We start from the raw sequence: 20,472 nt of genomic DNA, 5'->3' as shown, positions 1-20,472 counted from the left end.
TTTGCCCAACGGCCATGGACGCGGTTTTTATCGCTGTTGAATATCACTTCATTCCAAGCCATAGAGACAAACCTCAACTTCTAGTAGTTCTTAGGCATCATTATTATCATCATCAGAGGCAAAATATTTTTGTTAATGACTTTTATAAAGGTTTGCAGAAGATTAAGTTTTATCAAACACCCGCTTGGCCATGTCCCATCGAAAACGTAAAAGCCTCCGAATGAACTTAAAATAAAATCCGCAAAATTGATCTTTGTTAAAACGCTCAAAAGAAAAAGATGTCTTTTTCTGAGCATTTTAACTGCGGTCATGTTTTGCCTATTTTAATTTAAAAACGTCTCGTCAGTCACATCACTTAAAACAAAACAAATCTCAAAAAATTACAAGTTATTGAAGAGGTGTCAGTGGTGAATCCAAACCTTTCCAGAGCCATGCTGCTTGTGTAGTACTGCGAGTGTCAGTGCATGTGTCTTATTTTCTTTCAACACACGGTGCTCACTGCATTGATTGATGTCCCCAGCAAACGATAATCTACTAATTCGTGTGCATTGACATCAAATTCCTATCATTATAGATGTAGTTGCGTCAAAAATGAAATTAGGACCCATAAAAGGCTAAAACATCAGCTACAATTTGATGCCATTTTTGTCTTTGTAGACCAACCCTGTCCAGAGATATATGCGTTTGAATGAGGCCCTCTTTTAAAAAGCTCACGTTCCAGCGGGTGCCAATTTCGTGACGTAACAAGTTTGTTTTCTGAAACGAAACCACGAGCGATAAATATGAGGTCGCTTCGTTAGCCAATCACGAGCGCGAAATTTTTATATAGGCCGTAATAAATGTTATCACTCGTAAAACGGGTTGTCTGTGATCTCGAAGATTCTCATTCGATAGAGAATTCTCACCGTTACTGGTTCAGCGCTTTTCACCAATTGCCTACTACATACAAGTTATAGTTTTAAAATGGCTTCATGTTCGAGCGACTGCGACTCAGAGTTATCTGAGCAACCTTTAGTCAAAGATTGGAGCAGGCAGCCTATGGTGAAAGCTGACAGGCGTCAGCAGCGTTTTGCTGTAGAGAAAGACAGAATGGAGGTAAATTAACTTAGAGTCTTCTATACCTAAGTAAATGTAATTTTTATAGTCATAAATACATATACTAATTAATAAAATGATAATTCTTTGCTATCTCCAATCATCGTTTCATAGCTCATCTGCCGTTTTACTTAGCTTTAATATTTTTTTTCGAATCTTTAGTAAATTAGAGTCATGATTACAAATTATTTTCACTCGTAGGAAGTGGGTAAAATCGATTGATCATTGCTCATCATTAACTACCAAAAACAAAGCTTCGAATCGCTGGTTTTGTATTTATATATTTTACATACCTATATTTTTGTTAAACGTTTACTCATATCGTGATTTTAGATTAGCAATCTAATTGACTCCCAAATTGAAACCTTACCGTAAATACACCTTAGAACGACATCAATGAATGCGTGTAATCATTACGTTTGTTTTATTGATTACAGGATGTTTACGTGGCACCACCAGTTCAGCAGTGGTGCAAGTGTGAGAATTGCCATGCGTGGAGTAAAAAAGAAATGAACATATGCTGCACAAATCACGACATGTGGCATTCCATTCCGCAAACTGGTATCAAATGCGTTACCGAAGCTGACGAAATAAAAGATCTAATAAAGCCAGGTCCATTGAGAGCGGCTTATTATAACTACTGCCACTACCATGGTAAGCTTATGAGGTTTGTAGCTGCTATTTTTACTGCTTACTTCAAGTAAGTTATCAAGATACTGTAAAAGTATGATATTTTGTTAGTGCCCAAGTATCCAGATGCGGAGAGCCTGGTACCTTCTGAAAGACTGAAAGACTGTGACATCTACAACATGGTGTGTAGGCAGAGGAGATTATGCGCGTATAGATCTCTGGTATTCTGGACATATCCAACAGGACTTAGGAGGGGAGAGCGACGACCACTACCAGCCTGCGTGTATAACATGGTGCGAGCTGCATACCCTGGCACTGAAGATGAGGATGAATACGCAGATATGGCGCATACAGAATTTGAATTTACTGCAGTGCAGTGATTTTTATATACTTTATTTTACAAATATACTATAAAGATATATATACACTTAAACTTTGTAGGCAATGTATAATATATACAAAAATAAAAAAGTAAAAGACAATGAATGCAAACGGCGAACAGCAAAATAAATGTAGCAAATAGAGTTGAACTACGAACAGAGAAAATTCACAGGAATACAGTCAGACAATGGAAAAAATGTGGCTTGACAAACTTCTCGTCTCCTGTCTGGCTGCTTCCTCTACCTCATCAACGAACCTGCAGCTATAATCATCAACAAAAGATAAATGACAAAAAAAATTAAACACTTCATTGTCTTGCCACATCTGCCAAAGTATTGTCTGGCAGACTGGCTTATGAATTATAATCAGCAGTATGATTAGCTATTACTGAGAGATTCGTGGAAAGCTCTATTCATCGCACAAAGTTAGAATCACCATGGTCATGAAATCTTGTCTTGCTGGCTCCCCATGAACAAAGCCATTGTTATATGCACTCTTGTACAAGCCTTGCATAGCCAAACCATTCTGAGCCACACCATCAATCGCAGAGTGGAAAGGTTGCTTTCCCGCGAATGGAAAAAAGGGAAACCCCTTGCCAGGTCAAATTAAATTTTAGTTTCTAATGCGGGTGAATTGACTTCAACAAAATTTTTTATTACGTCTTACGTTCACTAATTTGGTCAACTCACAAAACAATTGCTTGTTTATTATCAACTAATCATATAAATGATCAGCAGAAAAATTTCTACAAATTCACACTAACAATGTCTAGATTATGATGAATACACGATGCAGTTAGTTTCACCACATTCGAATAGTTCCTTTTGAACATGCGGCTACTCAGCCTTAGCACGATGTCATTGTCTGCATCTTGCTAAGGTTCCTCCATCAGTGCCTTGAGCCGTTGACTGAGGTATCCTACTATATTTGAGGCTCAACGAAACACACAAGGCACATCAGAAGGCGTCCAACTTAGTACCGAGGCTGGCATCCACGTCGATCTTTATATATATATATAATAATATAATTATAATATACATAATATATATATTATAATATACTTACACATGTTATATAATATAAATAATATATATTAATATATAATACAATATACATAATATATATTGTAATATATTTATATATATTATGAATAATATGTATAAATATATAACAATATAATTATAAATAAATATATAATAATATAATTATAACATACATAATATATATACTATGAATATTATAATATATTTTAATTTTGTAGGCAATGTATAATATATATAGCCTACAAAATAAAAGACAATGAAGGAAAACGGCGAACAAATTAAATGTAATGAACAAAAAAAGATCACAGGAAGTAAACGGATACAGCCGGACAATGGCGGGTAACGAGGCTTGACAAACTTCTGGTCTCCTCTGTCTGGCTGCTTCCTCTACCTCATCAACGGACCTGTAGCTATAATCATTAACAAAGGATGAATGACAGAAAAAGTTAAATACGTTTTCATCGTCTTGCCACATTTGCCAAAATATTGTCTGGCAGACTGGCTTATGCATTATAATCAGCTGTATGATTAGCTAATATTGAGAGATCCGTGAAAAGCTCTATTCATCGCACGAAGTGAGAACCAGACATGGTCAGAAAATCTTGTCTTGCTGGCTCCTCATGAACAAAGGCGTGGTCAGATGCACTCGCGCGCAAGCCTTGCATAACCATACCAAACCATTGTGAGCCACACCATCAATCGCAAAGCAGAAAGGTTTGCTGTCCCGCGAATGGAAAAAAAGGAAAACCCCTTGCCAGGTCAAATTAAATTTCAGTTTCTAATGCGGGTGAATTGACTTTGATAAACTTGAATAGACTGGAATAAACAAAATTTTTTATTACGTCTTACGTTCACTAATTTGGTCAACTCACAAAACAATTGCTTGTCTATTATCAACTAATCATATAAATGATCAGCAGAAAAATTTCTACAAATTCACACTAACAATGTCTAGATTATGATGAATACATGATGCAGTTGGTTTCACCACATTCGAATAGTTCTTTTCGAACATGCGGCTACTCAGCCTTAGCACGACGTCAACGTCTGCATTTTGCTAAGGTTCCTCCATCAGTGCCTTGAGCCGTTGACTGAGGTATCCTACTATATTTGAGGCTCAACGAAACACACAAGGCACATCAGAAGGCGTCCAACTTAGTACCGCGGCTGGCATCTACCTTGGCAAATCCCAGCGCTCGGCACTACGTCGATCTTTTTATAAATATTATATGATATAAATAATATATATAAATATATAATTATAATATACATAATATATATACTATATATACTATACATATTATAATATATTTATATATTCTAATTTTGTAGGCATAATATATATAGCCTACAAAATAAAAGAAAAAGAATGCAAACGGCGAACAACAAAATAAATGTAGCAGAGTTACAATACGAATAGAGAAAGATCACCGAAAGTAAATGGGATACAGACAGACATCGGAGGGATCGAGGCTTGACAAACTCCTGTCTGGCTGCTTCCTCTACTTCATAAATGGATCTGTAGCTAGGACCACTTAGAGATTGTACATCTCATGGTATATCTTCAGCAAATAACAAAATAAAAGAAATGTAACAAACAGAGTCGCAATAGGAACAGCGAAAAATCACAGGAATTAAATGGGATACAGATCCTTGGCCTGAACCAGCCATGTTATTACAAACACATGCTGCAGCCTGCAATGCACAGACTAAATCACACCAATAATTATGCAGTATGAACATATCACAGAACAAACAGCCAAGCACCTACCTACATGGGGCTCTACGTAGTTGCCTTCTTCTTGCCACGAATAGCTCTCCGCTTGGCTAGCTCCAACTCTGCCAACGAAAGGTAATGTGGCTTGACATACACTCCTCGTTTCCTCTGTCTGGCTGCTTCCTCTACTTCATCAATGGACCTGTAGCTAGGACCTGTTGACGCTAGACTTGGAGGTTCTACATCATGCGGTATACCTTCGGCATCCACAATAGAAAGTCTCAGCTGATGGAATAGCTTGTTGAGATAATCTGTTGTGAATAAAAACAAAAAATTTCAAACCTAAACATCAGAAGTTTGAGCAGCATGTGGTAATGTAATGGCAACTTACCATATGTAGGCCTGGATCTTATATACCGCATACTGGGACGGAGCTTGGTTGCTTTAGACCTAGCGACAACCTTGACAGGGTTGCTGGTCTTATCTAGCATGACTGGTCTTTGGCAGTTTTCGTTGTGATGGAGGAGAGTTAGTTGTCCTCGGCTGAGCATTCCAGCAAAGGAGAAGCCTTCCCTCTTTGGAGCATTTCGGTTTAAAGAGCTGTGGAAACTTTCCAGTTCACTAGTAGAGACGGTGCTTGCTCGGTTTATAGCTGAGCTAAAATCGAAGATGATATCCGAGAACAGCTGGATAAGGTCGGCATGAAGCTGGCGATCTAGATAGGCCACCTCAAGCTTGTTGCCTTCTTCATCAAACACGTCTTCTGCTTGTTCGTGTTGGCACTCTGGAAAAGTTTCATAGGTGTGAACATGTATATCACAAATGTGATTGACAGTGGAGCACCACCATTCTTTCCTGAGCTGGCCACTTTGAGTATGTGAAATCACATGGTACATGTGATTTATAACGGCGGGTATCCAGTCAAGAAGAATTCTGTAAGCAACCTTGGAGTTGGCAAGAGTTGTTAATCGCTTCCTCAAATTTTTGGTCAAGTGCCATGAGTCAAAAGTGTGAGAAACGGTGCTCCACTGAGTGGACATGTACTTCATGACAGAGGAGTGTCTGTCAGTCGTCAACTCGGCTACGTGTAGATTTTTCTCCTCTAGGTAAGCTCGACACCTTTTTAGCCCCTCAAGTTCCATAGCAGGTGACGATGATGTTTCTGTACATTTTAGGAGCTCACATGCCACAATCTTGCTGGAAGAGTTATCCATCAAAGTGTAGAAACTGTATGTAGCTACAAGGAGACCCCAATATTGAAACATGCGGTCCACAGATCAAGTTTGCAAAGCATAAAAAGTTACACAACAAATACGGTACCTGAATGTCCAATGCTGTGAAAACAGGCATCGCCACTCACTCCGATGGATTTTTCCCTGTGCTCTTGATGAACCTCTTCCAGCATTTCAGCTGTCACACTTCTAACAGCCTGTTGTAAATCGCATCCCAAAACATGTAAACCTCACATCATAGAATACAATAAAGTTGATACAATTTTGAACTAGATTTAAGATAAAGCTTACCCCATGTAGATATGCCTTTTGATGCCTGTGGTAAGTATTTAACGTCGGCATTGCGATGTTTATCGCAGAGAAAAAGTCAAATACTTTTTTTGGCAGTGATGCTGTGAAGCATATGGCGGCACAAATAAGAATGTTGATGACTGGAAATCTGGAAACCTTGTCAGAGTTTGACCAAGTTCTCGTGTGGTTACAGGTGGAGCAACGAGTAATGTAGCGAATATACGCCCCACGTCTATCCACCAATTCCACAGCACTGGGACCCGCACACATAGGGCATACTTCAAGGAGTTTTTGAAGCTGGCTATGCTCCACAATATATTTTGGCTGTTTCTGCCAAGGTCGCTCCCTGTGAACGCCAACAAAACATTTTTAGTGAAGATCAGACAATACTTTAGTAATATAAAATCAAGCACTGGATTAAGCCTTCATTAGTGTATAAGGAAGAAAAATTGAAACCTTACAATATTTATATTGTAAGATTGAAATATTGTAAATATTTAAAATTTAGAAATATTTAAAAAATCAATCATTTTTACAGTTAATAAATAGTAAAAAATTTAACAGCAGCTAGCAACTACAAAATATCTAGCAGAGTTCTACAGTTTGATTTGCGGCAATTAAGTGAAACACTTGAATGTAAAATAGCGTTGTTAGGCAGGCATGAGAAAGCAGCAAGCGTATGACAAGGCAAGCCTATGTTTAGCTTCTTCAGGAAGCACACACATACTTACTGCAAGCAGGCTAAAATAAATATTGTTGTAAAGACAGTGAGTACATATAATCGATGAAATAATACGCATTATCAAATACGAACTAGCAGTTACTATATTTCTTACCCCTCAAAGCTTTCTTCTGAAACCTCGTCTTCCGTCTCACTGTTATCTGAATCTGGCACCCATTCTTCTTCATCCAAGGCTTTACCCTAAAAGAAGCATAGAAAATGAAGAAAAGTGCTATGGCATTTTAGGAAACTCATCTAAGTCTTTAACGTAAAAGAAGCATGAGAAAAGGAAAAATTGCTATGACATTTTATCAAAGTATTTGTAACTTACCAGATCTTCCTCTCGTTCCTGCATCTCATCACTAGTATCACTCTCCATAATTAGAGAATAACGTTGTAACTGCTTAGATGTAGAAGGAATGGAGCTTGCTTCATCGACTACTGGCATTTTTCTTTTAGATGGAGGTGAGGCTGGAAGATCAGGCCTGTGAATAAATGTTTATAGACTATCAATATATATTGTAAAAAAGAATCCCGTCCAACCATATGAAACAAGTTAACTGTACTCACTGTTTAGCATCGGTCTGGGTTGAAATCGACCGATACTTAGGACGGTGAAGACATTTCCGTAGCTGTACCCCTTTGTCAACCTTAGAGGACTTTCCAGGTCCAAAGGACTCGGCAGGCTGAGGATTACGAACTGGTATTTTCGATCGTGAATGAGAAAAAAAGGTTGCTGTCCTAGGCACTGCAGGAACACTGTAATATATAGACAAGAATTTTTTTTCCGTAAAACACGAGTTGTTTTATATTTTCAAATTGGAAGCTCATAACATAACTTGTGAAATTCAAAGATTCCTAGTACTGTGCATTATCACATCTTACACCACTTACGCATCAGCAAGTAAGCCTCGCACCACTGCTCTGCGCTCTCTTGTAGGCAAAAGGGTAATTGGCTTCTGCTTCCTTGGGGTAGCAGCAGAATCAGCTTTAATGTGCAGATTTCGTGTGGGAATTATATCCGAGTGCTTCTTTAACATGAGCCGGATATCTTCTCCTTGTTGGTACCTGTATTGGTGGTAGTTGCTGAAGCATTCCTCAGTAAAATGCCGGAAGCAAATTCTAGATATGGTTTTATATCGAAAATTTGCTACATGTTTCTTCACAAATGCTGTCCATTTGGCTCGCTGTACATCTGTTGATGTCCTTCCCCGAGGCCAAGCAAATAGATGTTTGGTCTCTTCACAATTAGCTGCGGCACAGGAGTGAGCCCAATGTCGACTTGAAGACATTTCACTGCTACAACGAAACATTGAAGTGGTTATGCAGACTATTCTTAACAAATAGAAAAATATCACGATATTCAAGTGTGTAACCTAATGTGACTTTGAAGAAAATGCTTAATATCCATAATATGGCCGAGATTTATGTTCGTACAAATACGTGGTGTGTCTACCTTATCTTAAAACTAAAACGTTTAAAGATACGAAAAAGTGAAGTAAGTTGAATAACTACAGCTGTATAACCATGATTAATATTTCATACTTAAAGTATTTTCGTCAATTGAAATGGCAGATCGACTAGTAAACCAGTCGAATGAACTACAACAGCGTTCTGCAATTATGAACTAAAATAGTATGGCTAATGTTGTTTTAATTTATAGAGCAACAGATCAAAACAAATGAAAATACTAATTGACTTACTAACTAAATAATGATTTGCCTTTTCATTTTAGTTTTTGTCAAACACAACGAAAGTTGGAAATTGTGAGAAAAGGTTATTCATATAAATACGAAGGTGTGTTTATCTTATCTTAAAACGACAACGTTTAAAGATACGTAAAAGTGAACGAAGTTGAATAACTACAGTATAACCACGATTAATATTTCATACTTAAAGTATTTTCGTCAATTGAAATGATAGATTGACTAGTAAACCAGTCGAACTAACTACAACAGCGTTCTGCAACTATGAACTAAAATAGTATGGCTAATGTTGTTTTAATTTATAGAGCAACAAATCAAAACAAATGAAAATACTATTGACTTACTAAATAATGATTTGCCTTTTCACTTTAGTCTCTGTCAAACACAACGAAAGTTGGAATTTATGAGCAAAAGTTATTCGTATTTTCGCAATACCGGTATATCGGTAGTAGCTTGATCAGCTAGTAGTTTCACGTTCGAGTAGCAATTGAGAACTGCGCTGACACAGAGACCGTAATCAACTTAGTTCGCTTGACCTAATTACTGTAGACCGGTAGAATTGGTAGTCGGTACCCAAATTTTTACACAACATTTGGAGAAAGTGAGTAGAACAAATTTTCAATTTTCTTTATTTGAGGCCTTTTAAACATTCATAATAATGCATCTGTAGCAGGATTTAAAATTTTATTCTAGCCAACATGAGCAAATACAAAATAAGATATATGCCAATAGAGCCGCGTAAGGCTAGACTTTTATCGCAAATAGCCGATGTGAATACGAGAGATAGAGACAGGTTGCCAAACGCGTTACGTCATTTTTGGCGAGGCTGGGCACGTTTTTGTGGCCTGAGCGTTTTTACGGCGATCAGATTTTTTCGGTTTTAATCTTCAAATATCTTGGCAATGCGATTGCGTAACACAACAAACAACATATCAACTGATAGAGAAAAAAAAATTCTTTCTTTTAAGATCAACTTAAATTTTGACGCAACTACATCTTTATAAATCATTCTTAATGGGAAAATAATCATAATTAATTGCAAAATAATAACGTAATAAATTTTGATAGTCAAATTATTTTGTTGGTTTATATTTTAACGATGCTATAGTGGTCGTTAAAAACGTTAAAATAAATGTTGTTATAAAATTCCATTCTACAGTATCAATGAACAAAGCTATTTAGTTTCGCTTTTTCGCTCGTTTGTTATGATAGTTTAGTTTCGCACATGAAACTTTCGCGAGAGGATGACACCGCGAAAACGCGAAAGTTAGATGCCGCGAATACATAAGTGTCCTAGGGTATTGAGGATGACGCTTGCTCGTGCACTGTAAATGCTGGTGTAGTGCAGAAAATTGCTAGCTAGCTAACATTTGTAAAAGGATTCAGAGAAGGTTGTACAGTAGTTTGTCTTGAATGAAACGTGCACAAAAATCAATGTGCCCATACATACAGAGGTTTGTACGTATTTATACCCTAAAGTGCATGGTTTTAGCATTTTCTAGAAAGTAATATGGATGCGTCAACTATCTTGAGTAGCTAGTTATATATGAGTTACATACATATGATGATTTGTATTTACGTAGTAAAAACAGGCCCATCTGCAAATACATGGTTAAAAAAGAAAATAAAACAAAATCAAAATGAAATAAATAAAACATAAAATGTATTGAATAAAGCACGAACAAAATGCCACACAAAGAAGATAAATAATGATATGCATTGTACAGTAATGTGTTTATGTAACAGTTCACATCGGTAAATTAACACTTAACACTTTTATGCCGATGTAGGTTTTTATGTCTCTTCTACATCCCCTGTATTGCTTTCAACTCATTCAAGTCGTCAGTCGTAATTTCCTCCTTGTGCTTGCTTCAACGAATTTCTTATTTTTAATAATTGCAATTTTGTTGATTGGTTGCGATCATATTCCTTGGCAATATTAACAATACAGGCGTCTTCTTCCTATTTATTTACGACCTCCAACTCTGTTGTCATGGAAATCATTTTTCCTTTGTCTTGTAGAGGGATTATAACGCTAAAAATGAATACTCGCTCTCGATTATGTGCTTTTCACAAAATTTCCCACGTGGAACGCTGACCTGGGAAAAGTCGGTCATCGTGTCTCTTCTAAAAGTTGGGAAATGTTTTCGGCAAACCGCATTTCGGCATCTTTGTTATTTCGACGTGCGTTATGAGCACACCGACCGCCAAATTTTAACTCGGGCGAAACTTTTCTCAAATTCGTATGGTGAAATAAAATTTGTATAGCGAGGTGAAGATCTCACGATATTCAACTTTGTAAGGTGAAAAAATCGTATAACAGGGTAATCGTATCTCGAGGGTGCACTGTACAATAAGACAAATTCATCTACTGCAGCAAACTCAAACAAAACATCATGGTTTATGCAGCACACATTCAAGTCTCTCTTTTCCCTTTATGACAGTTTCCACACCTGCTTCGGCTGGTGGGACCACATAAACATCCTGTAATCAGTAAAACAGATGCAATAAATATATGTCATTCATAGATATGTCATTCTAACGCGCATCTACTGAAAGCTTTTAAATTGGGAGTTCGATAGATTGCGAGTGTAATTTTAAAAATGAATAAATGTTTAACAAAAGCACAAGTACGCAACACACAACGGTTCAAAGCTTTGGTTCTGGAAGTTAAAGATTCGCATTGATCAATCGATTTTCTTCACTTTCTACAAGTGGGAAGTGAACATCTAAAATCAAATGATAAATCTAATTTACTAAATAAAACTGCCACAGAAAATTTGAAGCAATTATAGCTCAGCGAAATGATAAAAAATTAATTATAAATTGATGATTAGTGATAGCGAAAAGTTATAATTTTATTAATTACTACATGTATCAATGAGTACAGCAATACTTCAACTTACGAGTGCTCCAACGTACGAGAAACTTGAGATACGAGCTAGCTTTTAAGCAAGTTTTAGCACTAACATACGAGCCATGTTTGAGATGCGAGCACATGAGTCAGTTGCCAAGTATGCCGGAGGTGTTTTATGAGAACAGCATCACTCTGTATTTTTTAACTGCTCAGGTTATACTTTTGTACCGTGTTTTTTTGTGTGCGATTTTCAGTGCATAATTATGTGAATTAAAAGTACTGTGCGTAGACCGAAAGTTTGCCAGTAAAATGAAAGATAATGCAAAGAAAAAGCAAATGATAACAATTGATATTAAATGAAAAATTATTGAAAATTACGCGAAATGTGTATGCGTGATTGAGCTAGCTCAGCAATATGACCGAAATACATCCACAATTATCAAACAGAAGAATTATATTCAGGGCATTTAGTTCGCAAAAGAACTAACCATAGTTTCTAAATGGCGCAGCGATCTTCACGACCGCTGATGGAGAGACTGCTCAGGCATGGGATAAAAAGATAAACAATTGGCCTGTAATAGCGTAACTGAAACGATGCTATGTGAAAAGGCCGGTGCTATCTATCAAAACTATAAAAATATACATTCGGACAAGTTGGCTAGTGGTCGTGCAGTAACCCTTTGTGACCACACCTGTGCTCGTCCTAATCGCAACATGTTGAAAGGGCGACAAAGGCAAACGTCCTTAGATAGGTTTATCTTAAAATGGCCGGCTAGTCGTAAAAGCGGAACAAAGGAAAAATTAGCTAACCAGCGAGCAACTTAAAACTATGAACGCTGAAGAAATTTTAATTATGTTAAACCATAACTGTCACGAACAACTTTTATCATATTTTCTAGGTAAATCAGACACGCTGATTCCGATTTTGTACTCAAAATAAAGATTAGTCCACTAACCTTCAAAGTCATTTAAGCTTTTTTAAAGCGTTTCAATATCCGTTTCAAAAACAACACAATCGGCATTACAAGCTCCGCCCTTAAATATGTGACGAAACCTAGCTTTTTCAGAAACGGAAGTTGGGAATGTTTAGTCCGATTTAGAATAATAGAGATGAGTGTCTTAAAACCCATTATTATCTAAATCCAGCCTGTAAAATAGTTCCAGTTTTTTATGAAACGGATATAAACTATTTAAAATTGCTCGCAGCTTGTTACATGACGTTTAAATGGGCTGGACGCCGAGAAAAATGAGCTCAAAAAGCGCGGTTTTATCACGAGCTAGCGTTGTTATTGCGCTTTTTAAATATGCAATGCTAAATAGCTTATCTACCTTTCAGAAAAGACTGATATTATTTTTAAGGCTGAATTTAGATATTAATGGATTTTAAAACACCCATCTCTATTATTCTAAATTGGTCTAAACATCCCTACGTAACTTCTGTTCCTAAAAAGCTAGGTTACGTCAAGTATTTATGGCCGGAGCTTGTTATGCCGATCGTGTTGTTTTCGAGACCGATATTAAAACGCTATAAAAAGTTCTTAATTACTCTGAAAGTTAGTGGCCTAATCTTTATTTTGATTACAAAATCGGAATCAGCATGTCTGATTTACCTAGTAAATATGATAAAAGTTGTTCGTGGCAGTTGTGGTTTAAGTTAAAAATGAAAGTTTGCTTTTAGCTTTGCTTCTAAGTTTGTCTTTTAAGACTTTGATTAAATCCAAATTTATTAAAGTCAACTGTTGTAATGAAAGATAACTTATATCTCCCTCTTGGGCAAATGCTAGCGTTAGCTGCTATTGTAGGTATTTAATTTTACATTTTAATTAATCACATTTCCTTGCATTATTTTTTATTTGTTGCTTTTTGAAAGCATGTGGTAAGTTAGGACAATAACCAACATGTTCTTTCTGTTACAATATCTTGTTTTGAGTGTTTTATTTACATTTTTAGAGTATGAAAACCAATCAATATATATTTAATTGCTCTATACATAAATAAATTGCACCAACATGCGAGTAAATTGAGATACGAGCTCAGTCTCGGAACGCATTAAGCTCGTAAGTCAAAGTATGACTGTACTAAAAATATTACCTTTAGTATATTCATCAATCTAAGCCATTGTATTGCTAGATGCTATGGATTAAAAAGAAGCCGACAAGAACTCACTGTACATACGTATCTCGCACGCGCAGGAAATTACATTATAACCTCTAACAAGGAAATATAATCTGAATGTAAACTCAACAGTATATCTATAGGAAACTTAAAGTAAAAGATAAATTTACCTCCATGCTCCTATCTTCCTCCGTAGCACTTTAACCACATGATGCCCAGAAAACTTGGAGTCACCTTCGCAGTAACTTTACAGCAATTTTTACAATTCTGTTGTTCGTCAATAAAATGTGTCGATCGAGTAATTCATCAAAGTAATAATGTTAATTAATTTAGTAAATATCGATGTCCATGCGATTTAATAGTATAGTAAATCCCTAAATTTGAGATCACAGACAACGCGTTTTACGAGTGATAACATTTAATACAACTTATATAAAAATCTCGTGCTGATGATTGGCTAATGAAGTGGCCTTATATTTATCGCTCGCGGACTCTTTTTATATGTATCACTAGTTACGTCACGAATGAAGAGCCCGCTGGAATGTGAGCTTTTTAAAAAAAGGCTTCATTCAAGCGCATATATCTCTGGACAGGATTGGTCTACAAAGACAAAAATGACATCAAATTGTTGCTGATATTTTAGCCTTTTATTGGTTTTAGTTTCATTAAATCTACCTTTTTGACGCTACCACATCTTTAATCAAGACTACCACTAAAAAGAGGATAAATCTTGGAATTACAATAATACTGCTGTCTGTGTAGTTCAGCTGTCATTGATGAAGTTCTGCAGTAGGCACAATGTAATAACTCGCTTTATCTAATGATTACAAGAACTTTTGTCAGAGTTTAAATGTATATACTAGAGCTGCACAATGATCGCGTTAATTAAACGATTAACGTGACCAATACAAATAAACGATTAACTGAGTTGGGCCAATTAATCTTCAATTAAAATGCAACCAAGGTGATGATCTGGATGTGGTTCCTTTCCTTTGTACTGTTTAGTAACATACGTTAGTAATACTAACTATCAGGTTACTACTAAAGATGCCCCGATTCTAATTTCACCAGCCAATTCAGATACCGATTCGATATATCGATTCTTATTGAAAAATAATCCGATTCTGATTCAGATTCTTTTGTGTTGCATAGATTATTGGTAATTTTATTATGCAAATATAAATATAATGCAAAGAAAATTTAAATATTGATGTATTTATTTGTTAGTATTTATGGAAAAAGATATACCTGTACAAAAAAGTACATGTACATGTATATATATTCACATACTGACACACCGTGCATCTAATAACAAAACAGTCCATGTTTCTCAATGTATGTTATTAATAATGGTAATTACTGTTAGTGGCACAGCTTTCTCTGTGATAATGAAGTCTCTCTTCTACTGTTGAATGAACTGCTGCGCCTGTACAAGTCTAGAGCAAATAAATGCGGTCTTTAATTGCCGTTAGTGATTCAATTATCTCAGCGAGACGTCTCTATCTTCTATCACTATCGATGTAGCTTAGTTAGTCGTACTGAAAAAGGACTGCTTGCAGCAGATTATGGCGAACATGCTAAACACCGGTAAGCCATAGAGGTTATTTTATGCGATACAAACGATACAACATATCGTCAGGATCAAGAGAGAGAGATAAATAACTTTATGCATCGACTGCTCAAATTACTTTCGCAATAGAAACATTACACCGCATTCTTGTTTCTCATTATGGCGCTATTGTTTGTGATTGGCTACACTAAATCATATCGCTGTAATTGGGAAATACCGCACTTTGTGATTACGTCCTGACTGAAGCCAAAAGATTGCTCAGCTGTGTGGATATTTATTAGGCTATAGAAATGAAATAGATTGTGTGACAGGCCCAGAATTCATTAGGTAAAAGTAAGGAACTTGCAGCTGATTATTTTTTATTAAAGTAACAGGCTAAAATAGGGTTTTCTGGTAAATAGTTGATATGTAAAAAGTATCTGAAGTTTCCGATACTTTAAGAAAAGATCGGCCGATACCGATTCAGATACTTAACGCCCATTTTGGCACCGATACCGATTCCGATATTAGAATCGGGGCAACTCTAGTTACTACCATTTAATTTACTAACAAATATTATGACAAGCAACACTTTCTTACCAATACATTATAACCACAACTATTTTGCACTCAACTATGAAAACACAGTGAGTCGCTAACATTAAACTTGTTTATACAATGCACAAGCGCGTGCCGATCTAGTTGTAAGCGGCCGTGTTGTTAGTTGTTTGAACATGTTTCTAGGTAATAGCAACAAAAGTGATTTTAGTATTATTTAATACGTATCTTAATTTATTTTTGTTTGTTTTTAAAAACTTTTTCAAGTAAATTATACATGTATTTTTATTTTTCAAAAAAGTCACAATCATATTTCAGCTTCAGAATATTAGTAATATAAGATTGACACTCTATTGGTACATGAAAGCAGAACAATGTTTTCCATACTAGGTAGCACATTTTTGTAAGTCGTTGGAAGCATAAACAGGAAAGCGAAGTGCAATATATGCCAGAAAGAATCTGCTTACCACCACAGCACATCATCATTAAGATATAATTTAATTAGTTCTCATCCTACCGCGCAGAAATCATCACCAGCTGTCACAGACAATAACTAATACTGCTGGCTACCGGCACTACTGTCCCCTGTGAGCATCTATTCTCTAAAGCTGGCAATATTGTATGTAGGAAGAGAGCATCTCTTTATTCAGATAATGTGAATAAACTGTGCTGCCTCAACTTTTGGCTGACTTAATTATAGACAGTTTTCATACTCATAATAATTATTACATTGTCACTTATGTACATTGTACATAACATATACTACTGCTAACAATTGTCTAAAATATAATTAATCTATATGTAGCTGTATTCTCTGTTTTTGAATATACAGGTTTTTGCTAGATTAATTATAAGATTAATCAAAGATTAACTGGTTCAGACCAGTTATTAATCGCGATCAATTTTTATAATCGTTGTGCAGCTCTATTATATACTGTATGTAGGTCTATTTTCCAATTTCAATAACAAATTTTAAAATAAGTTTAATTTTTGAGCCCTCACCCAATTGCGATAAACCTATATATACAAATCTCAGTATTTGTCTGTCATTCCTCTCTCCAGTCATGGCGATTAAAATCTAGAAATTGTAAGATCTGCATTGTACCTGATTTGACCTTTAAACCATGGAGTCTACAGACAGGCGCATCTAACCATTACACTACATACAAAACATTACAAAACCATTCTCATCAACTTCAGTAATATTATCTATCGCTGTTTAATAGTTATTGGTTCGATATTGTTTTCCCGTATAGCATCGGTTCGGCTTATTGGAGTTATATTACCACTTTTGCTTCTAGCCGCGATTGCGGTTTACAATCTAAGTATGCACTTTTTATTATTAACCCTTAAGCGACCAGGCGCTTACAGCTGGGAATTCCTCAACACACCAGAGCATTTACTAGGGCGATTTGAGCCTTCGACACGACTGCGTAAAAACTGCATCAACTTTCATCAAAATTGAGGTAGATACATAAATTAACATGCATAGGAATGCTGAGAAATTTTTCTACAAGCTGATACTTTTTTGATGTAGATAGCTTGCAATTGCTTTCCTGCAGAAGTCTCAATTTGTTGAAGCTACCAATATTTTGTTTTTGTACGTCATTTTCAATTGTTTTCTAAATAATAAAATTGACAATGTTTTATAAATAATACTTACATGGATTCAAATGTTCACAACAATTTGCAAAAGAAACTGGTCGTCCAAGAGCAATGAAAGCAGAGTTATGATCTCCGATGCAAAGCAGGAACGCCGCTCAAAATTCTCAGCACGTGGCCCTAATGACCAGCGAAAAATGGAGGCTTGACATGGTGGCCTAAACTCGGCTATAACTCGCATGCAAACTGGCATAGAGTTACAAATGAATATTCACTAGAATGCTTACAAATTTCTCAACAGGCAGCCATTTATTCCCTGCAAATCGGCTGTAAACATTTTGGTCAATATTCTGATTTGACGAAGCTGTCAGAAATTTCGATAATAAATACATTTTTTAGAAGCAATAGCTCTAAGAAAATGGTTTATGATAAGCATCTGCATGGTGTAATATATGTTTGCAAGACGTAGCAGAAAAAATTGGTTGTCCAAGTGCATCAAAAGCAGAGTTGAGCGCTCCTGTGCATTGCGGAAGCAGATCTTAGAAATGCTCATGACGCCATGTCGATAAGCAGATGGCTGACAAGACCTGACATGGCTGTTCCAACCATGCTATAACTTTTGTGTAAATTGGCAATTAGCTGCAAATGAATATGCATTTGGAAGCTGAGATTATTTTCTAAACTGATTTTTTCCTCCAGACAGCTTGCAAAGCTTTACAGCCCGATATCTATATATTGATAGTTATGACTTTTGCAGATTTTAGTTATGATCTTATGCATTTCTCGAAACTAGATTTATGTAACAATTTTGCATATAAACACATTGCACAAATTCATGTGTGCTACAGCAAAAGTTATTGTGCATAAAATGAATTGAGTTGTGAGCCTGCATTGGCAAATTTGGTGAAGCCGCACAAGACAGAAGGTAACATTTATTACGAGCACAAACAGCAAATCATGGACTGCTAGAATGCATGTGAACTGAACTGTTTGATAATATGGGTGCCCTTAAAAGGGCGGTTTGCAACAAATACAACATGTAAATGCACAACAAATACAACTTGTAAATGCACAACAAACACAACCTGTAAATGCACAACAAATACACCATGTAAATGCACAACAAATACAATACATAGACAATGAAATTTCAGCAAGTGTATGTGCAAAAGCAAGTGATACAAAGCAATGAAGCATTTGCACACGCTAAATAAAATTTAAATAAATGAATTTATTTAGCATGGTAAGCATCAAAACAAGACTCGCACAAAGGTACTCCACATGCTAGACATGTAAATTTAGCTTCGCTTAGGTTTGTTGTCATCAGCGCGCCTTTTGCAGTGCCTACAAATTCTGTATTTTGCTAGTCTACCTTTCCCTAGACTATTTGTCACTATTCGATGAGTAGAAGAAGTTCAAGCGCGAGGAGTACTGTTTTTGCGACAAGAACCGGTATATTCAAATATCTGATAAATTAATTTTTGTCGAAACTGTAAGTCAGTTATTTTTCAGCCGCTATGGATTCTATAAACTATGGCCGCATTGTATACACAAATATCTAATAAATGAAAAAATAGTTTTTATACAATTTCATTGTTTTACGCGCAGCATTATAATAAAGCAAATTTTGATCCGATTTGTCAACTCCCCCATGTATTTGTTGTAATCCAAAATAACAGCTGGTTTGCAAACTTTATCCCCTTTATAATTTACTTTGCCTGTATCTGCGACGTCCATGTTTTTATGCATAGTTGAAATTACAGAAATATATTTTTTATCTCCAACAGCCAACCATACTTTCTCCATTAGAAAAGCTTGTTGTCTGACCTTTTTTAATTACTTTTCCATTATACATTTTCAAATCTTTGGGGGCACCTTTTCTGTTTGGACGCAAAGTTTCACAAACATGAGTATTATTTTTTACAAGTTCAGCTGCAACTCTGGCGAATTATAAAATTATCCATAAATAAACAATGACCTAAATTTAGTAAACCACTCATTAATTTCATGACTATGCTGTGAGTGATTCCTCTACCAGTTCCTTCGGCTTGCTCCCGCTCATCACCAATGTACACAGACAGCTTGTGCACATAGCCGGAGACAGCATCGCAGAGAGCAAATAGCTTTATTCTAGATCTTTTTAGATGGAATATACTGTCTGAAGCTGAGTCGCCCTTTCCAAGCCAGCAAGCTTTCACCTATAGATATAAATTTTCTAGGCAGCAAAACAGAAGATAACCGGTCACATATCATGGCAAAAACACTTCCTAATTTAAACAATTTATTGCCAGCAGGGTTTTCCGAGATGTCAGTGAAATGTAAACTGTTTAAAACCATTGAAAACCGTAAATAACAAATGATCGGTAGACCAGTAAGACGACAGAGTAGGCTTTTTGACAATAACCATAAGCAAAATTAAACCAAAAATTCGCCAAATATCTTGTTCATCGACAAGCTGCCAGGCATCGCCATGTTTTTGAAGGCCATATCTATTTGTTTCATTAACTATAACATTCATGATGGCCGATGTAATAAACAGCTTTAAATAGCCAAAAATACTTATCTGTCCAGGATTTCGGCTTCTCACACCTGCCAAGCTCTCATCAAAATGAAATTCTTTGGGCTTTAAATCGGCTCCTCTTTGAAATCCGTCATGACTCTCTCCTTCAATGCCGGCCGTTTCACTCTCACTTTCGTACTCCGATTCACTCTGTTGAATTTCTTTTTCACTTTCATTGTCTTCTTCACGTTCTTCTGCACTAAAATCCTCTGCTTCACTTTCAAACCAGTCGATATCTTCCTGTAAACGGATCTTTTTAGCAGCGCTTGAAATATCACGTCCGTTCATGATGATAAGCTTTCCATAAAGAACGATCAACTTCTAGCAACCTGTTCTTTTTGCACATGCGTATTAAGGAACCGCGTGGAGAAGCTTTAGCATGCTTTGCACAAAACATCTCTGATTAGTGAGTAGT

The 20,472-nt window shown here is 36.1% G+C and overlaps 1 long non-coding RNA gene across 2 annotated transcripts; it reads right to left on the bottom strand.

Moving 5' to 3' along the window:
* Positions 1-7,043: 7,043 nt before the first annotated feature.
* Positions 7,044-8,110, bottom strand: LOC137395045 (uncharacterized). Of its 2 annotated transcripts, none has more exons than XR_010978432.1 (3): positions 8,005-8,110; positions 7,442-7,595; positions 7,044-7,311 (listed from the first exon to the last, which is right to left on the bottom strand). It is a non-coding gene; the product is annotated as an uncharacterized lncRNA (long non-coding RNA). The 2 variants fall into 2 exon arrangements; XR_010978431.1 differs by lacking the exon at positions 8,005-8,110 and adding an exon at positions 7,681-7,797.
* Positions 8,111-20,472: the final 12,362 nt, after the last annotated feature.

Source organism: Watersipora subatra, chromosome 4 (assembly GCF_963576615.1).
Source record: "Watersipora subatra chromosome 4, tzWatSuba1.1, whole genome shotgun sequence".
Lineage (NCBI taxonomy): Eukaryota > Metazoa > Bryozoa > Gymnolaemata > Cheilostomatida > Watersiporidae > Watersipora > Watersipora subatra.
This window is presented reverse-complemented; position numbering and strand designations above follow the sequence as displayed.